Below are 12,244 nucleotides of genomic sequence, written 5' to 3'. Positions count from 1 at the left end.
TTCAAGTCTGTTTCTGAAGACCTTGAACATTTTGAGTGTTGATTTTTGACCATCAAAAACACAAGGCCACGGTGTGGGGCTTGGGGAATCGTTTTAAAAGAGACCTAGGGGCTGGAGAGATGACTCAGTGGTTTAGAGCACGTGTTGCTCTTGCAGCGGGCCCAGGTTCAATTCCCAGCAGCCACATGATGGCTCATAACCATCTGCAGCCCCAGTCTCAGAGCATCTGATGATCTCTTTTGGCCTCCACAGGCACCAGGCACACATGTGGTGCATATACATACATACAAGCAAAATAGTTAAAATAAATCTAAAATAAAACCACCACCAGCCTCCCTTCTTTAAAAATGTTTATGGAATACTAATCATTACACTTAATGGTTCCCCTCTCACACACACACACACAGACACACACACACACCCGACTGATTCTGGGCATGGAATCTAAGACCTTGCATATTCTTAGCAAACTTTCTATTGCTGAGCTGTATCCCCAGCTACAGTAGTGGTCTTTACCCTAAGGAGACAAATGAGGGACACCTGATATTTCTGAGGCTTTGCAGACACTTGCTGCTCCGTTTCTTTTTTTTTTCTCTTTTCCATTTTTTATTAGGTTTTTAGCTCATTTACATTTCCAATGCTATACCAAAAGTCCCCCATAACCACCCACCCCCACTCCCCTACCCACCCACTCCCCCTTTTTGGCCCTGGCGTTCCCCTGTACTGGGGCATATAAAGTTTGCGTGTCCAATGGGCCTCTCTTTCCAGTGATGGCCGACTAGGCCATCTTTTGATACATATGCAGCTAGAGTCAAGAGCTCCAGGGTACTGGTTAGTTCATAATGTTGTTCCACCTATAGGGTTGCAGACCCCTTTAGCTCCTTGGGTACTTTCTCTAGCTCCTCCATTGGGAGCCCTGTGATCCATCCATTAGCCGACTGTGAGCATCCACTTCTGTGTTTGCTAGGCCCCGGCATAGTCTCACAAGAGACAGTTACATCTGGGTCCTTTCGATAAAATCTTGCTAGTGTATGCAATGGTGTCAGCGTTTGGATGCTGATTATGGGGTGGATCCCTGGATATGGCAGTCTCTACATGGTCCATCCTGCTGCTCCGTTTCTTATGGCTTCTTCCATGCTCTTGTGTATTAGTAATAATTCCCTGATAAAGGGAATGAGCTAGAGGCTGCATTTTTCTCTCTGAGTTCTTATTCTTTTTTAGATTTATTATTATATGTAAGTATACTTTAGCTGTCTTCAGACACCCCAGAAGAGGGCATCAGATCTCATTACGGGTGGTTGTGAGCCACCATGAGGTTGCTGGGATTTGAACTAGGGACCTTTGGAAGAGCAGTCGGTGCTCTTACCCACTGAGCCATCTCTCCAGCCCTCTCTCTGAGTTCTTAATGGTGTATGGTAGTAACCTTTGGCAGACTTACTGCTTACAATTGCTTCAAATGAGGAATGGGATGGGTGATTAAAATGTTCCTCCGGGGTTTGAAGGGTAGCTTGGTAGTTAAGAGCGTGTGCTACTCTTGCTAAGGACCTGCATTTGATTCTGATTTTATTCCTAGCACCCATAGCAGGCATCTCACAACCACTCATGACTCCTAACTACAGGGAGATCAATATCTCTTCTCTCCCTGGGCACCAGCACTCATATGCTCAAACTCCAACACACACACACACACACACTCACACACACATGTTTCAAAATAAATATTTTAAAAGTGTCAAATGGTGTTCTCTAGTGAATACCAGCTATCCTTCTTAGGAACCTCTTTATGATATGTTGACAATAAAATGTCTAAGGTGAAGAAACTCTCCAGAGTTGCCATGCAAATTATCACGGGATGAGGCACAGAAAAGTGATTAAATACGCAACAGTTATTTCCACACCTCTATGAAACCTAGAAAACAAAGGAAGGCTATAATTTTCTTTGGCCTACAGCCGACTCCTCCTTCATACCCCTTCCTTCTTTCAGCTAGACCCTACCTACAAGGCAGTTTACATGCATCCCAGGGTTATATTATTGATGTAATATTTTCTCTATGATGAAGCTGGAGAGAAGGCTCAGGGATTAAGAACTCTCATCGCTCTTGCACAGAACATACATTTGAATCACAGCGTCCCTGTCAGTGAGTCATAATCTTCTGTCACTCCAGTTTCAGGGGATGTCATGCTCTCTGGCCACTGCAGGGACCTGCACTGTCTTAGGGTTTCTATTGCTGTGAAGAGGCACCGTGACCACGGCAGCTCTTATGAAAGAAAAATTTCATTGGGGCTGGTTTACAATCTCAGAGGCTTAGTACACTATTGTCAAGGTCGGGAGCATGGTCGCATACAGACAGACATAGTGCTGGAGAAGAAGCTGAAAGTTCTATATCTGAATGCTCAGGCAGCAGGAGAAGAGAGAGACACTGGGCCTAGCTTGAGCTTCTGAAAAACCTCAAAGCCCAGCCCCAGTTGACACTTCCTCCAACAAAGCCACACCCCCTAATCCTTCCAAATAGTGCCACTCCCTGATGATCAAGTATTCAAATATCTGAGCCTATGTGGCCATTCTTATTCAAATCACCACACTGTACTAATGTGACACATCCACATACAAGTAAAATATTTTAAAACATTTAAACTTTCTCCATTTTGATATTGGAAATATCTGTACAATACCCATGTCGATATTTTGTTCCTACCAAGAACATTATTACCCTTGGCTTTACATGTGATCATTTTAGGAAGGACTTCTCTGTATCAAAATAAGTCTTATAAGCCTGAAATCCTGGGCTGGTAAAATGGCTCAGTGAGTAAAAGGTGTCTGTCACCAAGCTTGAAGACCCAGGTTCCATCTCCAGGTTTTTTCCTACAAAAAAGGAACTGATTCCACCAGGCTGTTCTGACCTACATAGCCATGGTGCTGTAGCATGTGCATGCCCACACACATACAACCACCCATGCATATGTGCACAAAATAAATATTTTTAAGAACTTGAAGGCTCCCCAGGCAGGGGTGGTGCACGCCTTTAATCCCAGCACTTGGGAGGCAGAGGCAGGTGGATTTCTGAGTTCAAGGCCAGCCTGGTCTACAGAGTGAGCTCCAGGATAGCCAGGGTTACACAGAGAAGCCCTGTCTCAAAGAAGAAAAAAAAAGAACTTGTTTTATGAGAAAGTATCTTACATAGCCCAGGCTGCCTTCAAACTTGCCACCTAGGCAAGCGTGACATTAAACTGACCCTTCTATCTGTCCTGAATACTGGGATTATAGGTATATGCCACCACACTCAAATAATATTTGGTTCCAGATGTTAGTTATCAACTTAGCAGTGGTGTGTTCCATACTACCACCCTTCTTGCTTCTAATATGATTACCTCTCAAGAAAAGAAGAAAGTGATGAGCCTGAAGGGCTGTAGGACTCAGGTGGAAACTGATGGAGCAGGACGACTGATCCATTATCTGGTCCAGGTGTGCCCAGAGAAAAACCTGAGAATGGCCACCAGATGTCAGTGCAATCATGAAACTACTGATGTGGCTAAGGTTTGTTTGGAGGTAACGGAAGACAGGTAGGTCAAGAAACAAAATAATTCGTATCTATAGCCGAGTTACAGGAATACTAAATTCAATCATAATTCTTGGTTTATTAGACACTATTTAATGTACATAATAAAATATATGATTTTTCTTATGAAAAGACTTAAGAGTCAGGTGTGATGAAGCATTACTGTAATTCTAGCAGATGATTTTGAGTTTAAACCTAGCCTGGATGATATAGCAAGATTCTGTCTCATCAGGAGGCCTGTATCACTACTGTTATGACCCAGACAATCTAAAAATATATTGCTAGTCTTTTAAGTGTGTGTGTACACATATGTGGATGTGTTGTGTGCAAGTCTAAATACAGGTATGCACGGTGGTCAGAAAAGTGCTGGATTCCCTGAGACTGGAGTTATATACAGTTGTGAGCTGCCTGACATGGTTACTGGGAACCAAACTCCAGTACTCTGTAAGAACAGTGCCCTTAACCATTAAACCATCGCTCCAGCCCCTTTGATGATGAGAGGGCTTTGATAACTGTCAGTGGACAAGAGGTATAGACTGAAACTATCCCAGGCAAACAGAAGTGTGATCACTATTCTTCAGGCCCCTTTAGCTCCTGGCTTTCACACTCTAGTTCCAGGTGACCCAAGCTCCTTCCCTAGGGTCTCAGGTTCTGCCCTTTCCTTGATCTCCTGTGGATCTTCTGGATTCCTCTCTTCACACTAAATAGCCCCCAATTGCCACTGGGTAAGAGAGTTTTAAAAAAAAAAAAAAACAGAAGCAGCCAGGCGTGGTGGCGCACACCTTTGATCCCAGCACTTGGGAGGCAGAGGCAGACGGATTTCTGAGTTCGAGGCCAGCCTGGTCTACAGAGTGAGTTCCAGGACAGCCAGAGCTATACAGAGAAACCCTGTCTGAAAAAAAAATACGGAAGCAATTGAGTTTATTCTGAAAAATTCAAGGCTTACTGGACATGGTGATGAATCCCTGTAATTCCAGGTACTTGGGAAGATGAATTGAGTCAGAAGCACCAAGAGTTCCAGGCTAGCATTGGCTGTGTAGTGGGACCCTCTTTCATGGTGAAACAGAAAAACAAAACAACAACAACAACAACAAAAACCACACCACCTGATCATTAGCATCTTAGCACCATTCTTTATCAGTGATGAAAGCTATGTTTTGCACTTTTCCTTATTCATCAGGTGAACTTTTCCAGAGCTTTGATCTCTCTGGACCCCACTAACTACCTACAAAGGAGGTAAGAGGCTGGAGAGATTGCTTGGAGGTTAACAGCACTTGCTACTCTTGCAGAGGACCCCAGTTTGCAGCCCAGCACTCATCTCGGGTACCTCTTAAGTTCAGCTTCAGGATAGCTGACACCTCTGATGGCGTAGAGCACTTGTGCTCACATGCATATACTTCCATATAAACTCATAGACACATAAATAAACTTTTAAATCTTTAAAAAAGAATACCTTGCCTCATTGGGGGCATTGACATAACAAGTCAAAATTGTATATGACAACTTGACCTTGACAATTGCCTATATGAGTGTCACCATTACTTATTTGGTTCTATCACTATAATAAAGTATCTGAGACAACTAACTTAGACATTTTTATATTGACTCACAGTTTTAGAGGTGCCTGTCCAAATTCAGGTTGATCTATTACTTTTGGACCTTTGTTCAGGGTGCTGAATGATAATGGTGGCAATCATGTAGCAGAGCAAAGGAGAAAAATCAAGAAGAGAGAAAAGCCATTTGAGTTGACAGTCCTCTTCAGAGCACACCTTGCATGACCTAAAGACTTCCAAACAAGGCAGTCTTAATAGTACTTTGCCTCCCAGTAATAGGGGATTAGGCCTTCAGTACATGTTCTTCAAGAAACATGCAATATCTGAGCCACATGTATGTTCTAGGACATAATATAACATATTGATAGTTAGGCATCAAGTGTGTTCCGGGCTGTCTTAGTTTTCCGTTGCTGTGAAGAGACACTACAACCAAGGTGACTTTCAGAAGAATAACTTTATTATGGCTTACAGTTTCAGAGGGTGAGTCCATAACTATCATGGCAGCGGGCATGGCAGCAGGCAAACAAGGCAACATGCAGGCACACATGGCCCTGAAGCACTTGCTGAAAGTTTACATCTTTATCCCACAAGCATGAGCAGAGAGTGCAAGCAGGGAATGGAGTGGGCTTCGGGAACCTCAGAAAGTGAGGTTTCCTACAAACAAAAAAATATGAGAAGGAAGAGTCTTCCTCTTAATTGCCTTTGTAATATGAGAATGTATTAGTACAGGCTTGTAAGATTTATACTGGATAAAAATAGCCAATAGTTCTTTATTCCTTTTATTTCTCTTCAAACTTTTCACAAAGAAAAAAAAAAGTGAGGCTTCAAAACTTCGCTGATGTTTTCACAACTACACTGACATACCTCTAAAACCAGACCATGTCTCCCAATCCACCCCAAGCAGTTTCACCAACGGACAAAGTTCTGACGTATATGAGCTTATGGAGGTCATTTTCATTCAAACTACCACAACGGATGATAAAAACAATCACTAAAAATTACTGCCCTAAAAATGATAATGTATGCAGGAAAAATGGTTCACTCAACAAACATCCATTAAGTACGCACTTAGAGCCTTCTACTGTGGTAGGGACTGTGGAGTGCGATGAGAAAAATCAGACCCATATCCGTGTAACCCACTAAATCACAGACTACTTCAAATGGCATAAACCAATAGTTATTTGTAGAAAGAAAAATCCAACCTCTCCAAGACTGTGTGGGCTGGGAAGCTTTTGCTCGACGTTTGCTCAAGCATCTTAGCTATCCCTCTCCTGTGAGCATGTTTCCTGATGACTCTGTTTCTGACACTTGGAATATGCTGTTACCCTTGAGCATCTGAAGGACCAAAGCAGTATGTCTCATATGATGAGTTAGAGGGATGCACCTACATTCTTCCCCCATGCTTCATCTCCCACTGGACCACAGTCTATAAACCCCTACAAGATTCACCCCAGACATCCCCCATCCTGCCAAAGTCAACTGCACTCCAGCTACTTCCTGCCTGTCATTCACCAGCCCTCCTCCCACCAATTTCGTATTACAAAACAAACATTCCCTATATGAGTGGATACCAGTACATGTGGTTGTGTGTATGCTGGGAGCAGAGGGTTGTCTGTATATATAAACTAATGTTTTACTGCACACAGCCTCGAATTACACTACAACCCTATGGAATAGGGAAAATATAAGGGAATAAGACTTTGCTGGGTTGTAATTTTCTCAACATCTCAGGGGCAGGAAATAACAGAAATTAAGACATGGAGTTTTTGATCTCAAGTCTAATGACATTTGTTTCAAATGCTGCTGGGATAGGTGTATATATTAGGTAAGGCCTCTAACTGCTGAGCTATACTCCAACCCTCAATGATGTTTCTTCTACTAATCTTGCAATTCAGGGTTCTTGTTTGTCCCAAGAGTTTCCATGCCCTAGAAAGAAGAAAGCAGGAGTCTGTCTTGACGAAGTAGCACAGTTAGTATACTGTTAGCATATTCCTGTAGATTCTAATCTAATAAATATGTATAAAGATGGAGAAGGGATCTCCAATGAATGAAAACAGTCTCAAGCTAGGCATGGCGCAGGGCTGGGGTTGCAGGGTCTAGTGTTTTATGTTTATTCCCTTGATGTTATTTGAAGTTCCTAACCAAAAGCTTATATTACTTTCATACTTTCAAAGTAAACATCCAAGAAGGACAATATTTTATATGTGGTTATGAGGATGTGTTCATCTTATCAGTTGACAGCTAAATTTGTTTTTCCTATGAACTAATGATAAACAGTGAAACTCGAGCCCTTGGGTCCAGGAAATGGTTGTTGTGACGAGAATTCCCATCTCTTGCAGGGCAGCCACATGAGTCATACGGCATACGGTGCTGTTTTCCCTCCTAATCCAAGCCAGCAGCCAACATGACCCTTTTAAAACAAATCCCATCACGTCCTTGTCTGATGTGAAGCTCTGTGATGATTTCTCATTACATTCAGAGAACATTCAACCCGTTTGCCTGGTCTCTGAGGCTTTCTCTGGCCTTCGTCAGACATGGCCTTGCATTAAGCATTAAATTGCATCCTCTAAAACTTCATGTACAAATCTTAACTCTTGGTGCCTCAAAAAAAAAAAAAAAGACCTTCTTTGGAAACATGGTTGTTGCAGATACAATTAAGGTCTTCATAACGGTCACACTGTAGAAGGTGGGCACCCAAATGTAAGAAGTGGACATCTGGACACACACAGCACATCCCATGAAAGCAAGACACAGATCAGTGTTATTAGTCCAGCAGAAGCTTGAATAAAAGTTTGTGACAAGGTGGTTCCTCATATCTCTCAGAAGGAGCTAGCCCTGTTGATTCTTTGTTCATACTGGGGAGTTTTGGGAAGTATAAGTGTATACACTTCTGTAAAGCCCACAGTTTGTGGTACTTGGTCTCGGCAGCTTGAGCAAACGCATTACCACATCTCTTCCCACTCCCCCCTTCCCACAGTTATTCCAAGCACACTATCTTCTTTTGGTTAGCTCTTCCCACACATCAGTTTACTGCCTCTGAATCTTTACACTGTTTTATGTTCCTCAAAGATGGCTGGGCCCTTGCCATTTCATTTTTTTTTTCATTTGTATAAGACAGAGTCTCACTAAGTTGCCACAGCAGTCCTTGAACTGAACTCACTCTGTATCCCAGGATGGCTTTGGTCCTTCAATATTATCTCAGCCATGCAAGTAACCAGGATTCCATGCCAGCACCATCAGGCCTGATGAGCTTGTATAAGACTACAATGCACCCATGTCTCCATAGCATGTTTCTGCTAAGGAGACCTTCCACAGAGCTGAATTACTGGAAGGTAGAGGATCCCTTTTGGAGGAGGATCAACCACATGCACTCAGTCAAGAATCTCCAATACCAGCTGGGCGGTGGTGGCACACGCCTTTAATCCCAGCACTTGGGAGGCAGAGGCAGGCAGATTTCTGAGTTCGAGGCCAGCCTGGTCTACAGAATGAGTTCCAGGACAGCCAGGGCTACACAGAGGAACCCTGTCTCAGAAAACAAAAACAAAACAAAACAAAAAGAATCTCCAATACCGTCTTGTGTTATCTAGCTACTGTATATTATTACTGTCATAGGAACTGCCTACACAGCTCAGTGTTGAATTATTTACCTAGTGTGTGAATGCACTGGGTTCAGTTCCCAGGATACCTCAATACTATTAATACTACTGGCAATATTCTTGTCACAACCATAGAAACTTAAAACAACATTGCATTTATAATGGCTGAGGTGGGATCTCTGAAAAGCTGAGACCAAGGTGTTGGCCAGGACAAGACTCTTCCTTCTGTGCTAAGTAGGATTCCACAGAGAAGCATAGCCAATAGTTTGTCATAGGTAGCTGGGAACTGAGAGTTTGATTTTTAAAAAATTGGTTCATGTAACCATGAACTTGCCAAGTTCAAAATATGTAAGGTGGATTGATATGTGGAGACTTGGGTAAAGGCTGATATTGTTGTTCATGTTCAAAGTCTATCTTCTGGAAAAACTCACTCTTGCTCAGGGAAGTTCAGTCTTTTGTTTTAGTCAGGTCTTGACCTAAGCCAATATGGCCTACCCATATTATACAGCACACGTTTCTTGACTCAAATTATATTGATTTAGCTGTTAGCCTCACCTAGAACATGGTCACAAAACATCCAGAATAATATTGGACTAAGTATCTGGGCACCAGAGAACAGTTAATTTGACAACATTAACCACTATACTTATTGTTATGGGGTCACATGACCAATCACTTCACAAGATTCTGTAACAGTTACAGAACTGGCATCCTGCTGTATTCTGTTGGGTAGAATTCAGTCACGTGTCCCACTGACACTCAACAGGAGGAAGATTACACTAGAGCATGAATTCCAGGAGGTAGGGATTGTGGAGGAGGCATGTAAGCCTTCCCACTACCATCTACCCCTTGACTTCATTTCCCCCGCACATGCCAAATGCATTAATCCCCTCCCAACATGCTCTACAACCTCATCCATAGCAGAATCTACTTAAAGTCTAGAATCTCAGCATCTAAATCAGGTCCAGGTGTAGCTGCAGTCCTTTAGGAGAAATTTTTCTCAGACTGTTTACATGCTGGGATATATATATATATATTATATTAGATAAATATATATATTATATAAATGTTATATAATTACATATATATATATATATATATATATATATATATATATATATATATATATATATATTAGATAAATGCTCTGAAATGTTGTGCTTCCAGAGACCCAGGTTTGACTATGCTTGGCCCATAGGGAATGGCACAGTTGGGAAACGTGGCCTTGTTGGAGAAAATGTATCACTGTGGGGGTGGGTGTTGAGACTCTCCTAGCTGCTTGAAAGATAGTCTTCTCCTGTTTGCCATTGGAAAAGATGTAGAACTCTCAGATTCTCCAGCACCAGGCCTGCCTAGACACTACCATGCTTCCCACCATAATGATAATGGACTGAACCTCGGAACCTGGAAGCCAGCCCCAATTAAATGTTGTCCTTTATAAGAGTTGCCTTGGTCATGGTGTCTGTTCACAGCAATGGAAACCCTAACTAAGACACCTGGAATTTAAATTCCAGCATCCATGTCAAACAGCTTTCATTTGCCTTTAACTCCAGTTCCTCTCCTGGATTCTGTGGGTACCAACATGTTTAATACACTTGTGTGCATGTTTGTGGATGTATATACACATACACACACACACACACACACACACACTCCTGAGTAGAATATGTGGACTATGAATAACAAATCCTAAATCCAGCAGGAGGCAGAAGCAGCAGGTCTCTGTGCATCTGGATCCAGGCAGGTCTAGATACAGAGTTCCAGGCAAGCCAGTGTTGTATAATGAAATGGTACCTAATGTGAAGAAGCAAGACAGCACCTAAAGTGAAGAAGGACTTTCCCATCATACCCAAAGCCAAAGCCAAAAGAAAGGCACTGAAAGCCAAGAAGGCAGTGCTGAAAGATATCCATAGACATAAAAAGAATATACCCACATGTTATCTAGCTTCCAGTAACCCAAGACCCTGGAGTTTCAGGGACAGACCAAATATCCTGGCAGACACATGCTCAGGAGAAGCAAACTATGCCATCATCAAATTCCCCCTGACCACTGAGTCAGACGGGAAGACTGACTTTAGTGTGGATGTCAAGCTGACAAGCACCAGCTCAAACAGGCTGGAAAGAAACTCTCTGATAGTGATCTGTCCAAAGTCAGTATCCTGCTCAGATGTGATGGGGAGAGGAAGGCATGTTTGGCTGGCTCCTACTTATGATGCTTTGGATGTTGCCAAATAAACATCTAAATCAGTGTCTCTCAACCTGTGGGATGAACAATCGTTTCACACGGGTCGCCTACGAGCATCAGAAAACACAGATATTACATTATGATTCATAACAGAAGCAAGATTACAGTCATGAAGTAGCAACGAAAATAATTTTATGGTTGAGGGGTCACCACAATATGAGGAACTGTATTAAAGGGTTATGTCATTAGGAAGGCTGAGAACCACTGATTACAACTGAGTATAGCTGGCTAATCTTCAATACACATTTTTAAACAAAATAAAAAAGTAAAAAGAACACAAGTGACCTGCTCATATACAGCCATCATGCTAAGGAGGCTTAGGATACCTGAGGTAGACATTTCTTTTCAAAAACGGGAACATTAAAGAGCGACGGGTCTATGGTGCTTTTTAGATCAAACTGGGCAAATGCCGAGTGTTCTTTGATTGTTTTTGTTTTTGTTTTTCTTTCTGTCTTTTTGAAACAAATACCTCAACTGGTCTCGACCTCCTCTTGTAGCCCAAGTCTGCAAAGTGCTGGGATTACCAGTGAGCACCCCACTCCCTGCCCCTTGGTCAGTTTCGAAGGTTTCTCTGGTTTCTTGGCTATGCCCTTTGCTCTCTGACTTATTCTTTCTTCTTCATGAAGGGAGTATGTGTTTGCAACTGAATTGCTCCATCAACCTGCTTCTCCTGAGACCTAAGGCTCCAGTGGCCCTCTTTAATTTTGCACTTAGTGAATCCTGTGTTTCTGCGTAAACAACTTTCCCAATCCTTTTTGAAGCTTCAGTTAGATTTAACTGGGCTACCTTTTAAAGAAAGCTCTTGCCCACACATCTGTTAGAGATGACCCCTCCCACTTGAATTTGAGAATTTGAGATGGCTTAGGGACAGAGGTCATACTAAAAGATGATCAAAGCACACCTATAATCACTCGAAAGAGTCCCATAGGTGACTGAATACTACCCAGGTCCTCCTGTCCTTCTGGGACTTTCCTTAGCTGCTGCCCAACCACACCTTTATCTTCTTCTCTATGTCATGTGCTCCCTAACAGTGCTCAGAAGCTATTTTGTTGTTATTGTTAAAATTTAGCTTTCTTTGTGGTCCATTTGTGGTTTACCAGTTTGTCTCTCCATACATTTTTACGATAAGCATTAAGAGAAGGGAATCCGCCCACCCCTTTGGCACTTTACTCAGACGTCCTAATGAAGTAAGTGTGCTTGCCAAGTGTGCTCTGTGCTTCCTACAGAGCTGCAGGAGACAGTGTCACTAGGCTTTCCTCCTGCCATGTCACAAGACTCTCTCCGCCCCGTATC

General features: G+C 42.5%; 1 pseudogene; it reads left to right on the top strand.

Moving 5' to 3' along the window:
* Nucleotides 10,522-10,952, top strand: Gm14380 (predicted gene 14380; annotated as a pseudogene).

This window comes from Mus musculus, chromosome X (assembly GCF_000001635.26).
Source record: "Mus musculus strain C57BL/6J chromosome X, GRCm38.p6 C57BL/6J".
Classification (NCBI taxonomy): domain Eukaryota; kingdom Metazoa; phylum Chordata; class Mammalia; order Rodentia; family Muridae; genus Mus; species Mus musculus.
The sequence above is the reverse complement of the archived record's forward strand: the minus strand, read 5'-3'. Positions and strand labels throughout refer to the sequence as shown.